Source organism: Bidens hawaiensis, unplaced genomic scaffold, assembly GCF_021521415.1.
Source record: "Bidens hawaiensis isolate Kalapana, Puna unplaced genomic scaffold, B.hawaiensis_p1.1 tig00074895_1, whole genome shotgun sequence".
Classification (NCBI taxonomy): domain Eukaryota; kingdom Viridiplantae; phylum Streptophyta; class Magnoliopsida; order Asterales; family Asteraceae; genus Bidens; species Bidens hawaiensis.
The window spans coordinates 37,191-38,921 of record NW_027502993.1 but is presented as its reverse complement, the minus strand read 5'-3'; positions in this window follow the sequence as shown (position 1 = coordinate 38,921).

Sequence of the window (1,731 nt, the reverse complement as noted above, 5' to 3'; positions counted from 1 at the left end):
CCTGTGTATTCCCGCTCAATCCCAATATATGATTCCATGCCTTGACTCTCCAAGTTCCCTTTCCCAAACCCTAGATTCACTTCTTCCCACCCATCAATATTCTTCATTTGTCTCCATATAATCACTTACCAGAAACTCGATCATCTGGTGGCAATGGTCTTAGTCTGCCCTATAACTCGGTCATCTCAAACTCATCCGACATGTCCATTCAATCTGTCTTTCGGATTTCCTTTTGTTTATTATTATTATTATTATTTTTTGAAACTTTTTTATATTTGTGATCACAAAAATCGGAGATTAGCTTTATTATTAACTTTTTTTATTTGCAGGAGGTTAACAATTACAGTGATTTTGTTTTAGGTGTAGCTATTGGTTTGTATTATGATGTTGCAGGCTCGTAAGCTGTCATTTTGTTATCATGTTTAAGGTATAATACTCACACCTTGTATAATTCTTTTTGGTAAACAATATTGTATTCATTGCAATATACGATTATGCACATCACCTGTGTGAGGTTTTGATTCCCATCTGATTTACGTGTCATTATATTTCTTTTTAAATGAATCATATAAATTAAATCTGACAATACTCACTTATATGGATGTCGGAAACAGAGGAAACACTCCAACTTGACAGCATGTCTGAGGCTTTTGCTTTTATTACTGTTTTTTTTTATTTGTGTTGTAAGGCCCCGTTACCGGAAGCCCTACTTTAACGTTGGATTTACTCATAAACACAGTTCTAAATATCAGAGTTAATTAAAACTTTCGCGGAAATAATAAACTTCAACCAATATATTACATATCCATCATTCTTGTCTTTAACAAACATTCAGATCATTTAAACTTAAAACATTGTCTTTTAAAAACATCATAACATAACACTTCATTGAGATGCCAGTGTCTTCAAATCCATGCCATGTGCTTCCCCTCAAGCAAGTTGCCTCATTCTACTCACCTATGTGCATACTAAAAGTCAGCTACGCTGAGTGAGTTCTAGTTAATCAGGCGACATACAATACATTCACATACTAGCATATGCACCCGGAGGTACATACCTTCATCTTTACTTACACACTTACTTACATACGTACTTTCATTCTTTCTTTCGTACTTACATACATACTTTCATTCATACTTACCTATATGCATACTAAAAGTCAGCTACGCTGAGTGAGTTCTAGTTAATCAGGCGACATACAATACATTCACATACTAGCATATGCACCCGGAAGGTACATACCTTCATCTTTATTTACACACTTACTTACATACGTACTTTCATTCTTTCTTTCGTACTTACATACATACTTTCATTCATACTTATACGTTTCAAAAAGCAATTCCGCCCTATAACCTTCGCCGATATTATTAGGGTCGGTACCCTACATTCGCCGATATTATTAGGGTCGGTTCCCTACATTCGCCGATACTATTAGGGTTGGTTCCCTTCATTCGCCGATACTATTAGGGTCGGTTCCCTACATTCGTACTACTATAACATACCTGTTATTTACATACCTTCCTTGACAATATGTGCAATCTCCGAAAAGCGTTCACGTACCATCAACATATCATACATACATTGTTCATACATCATTTATATACTCATACATACATCATTCATACATCACACATATCAATCATACCTTTAACTACCACTTGACGTCACGTGCAATATCTGAAGATCGTTCACACACCGTCAAGCAATCATCATACATAAATCATACAA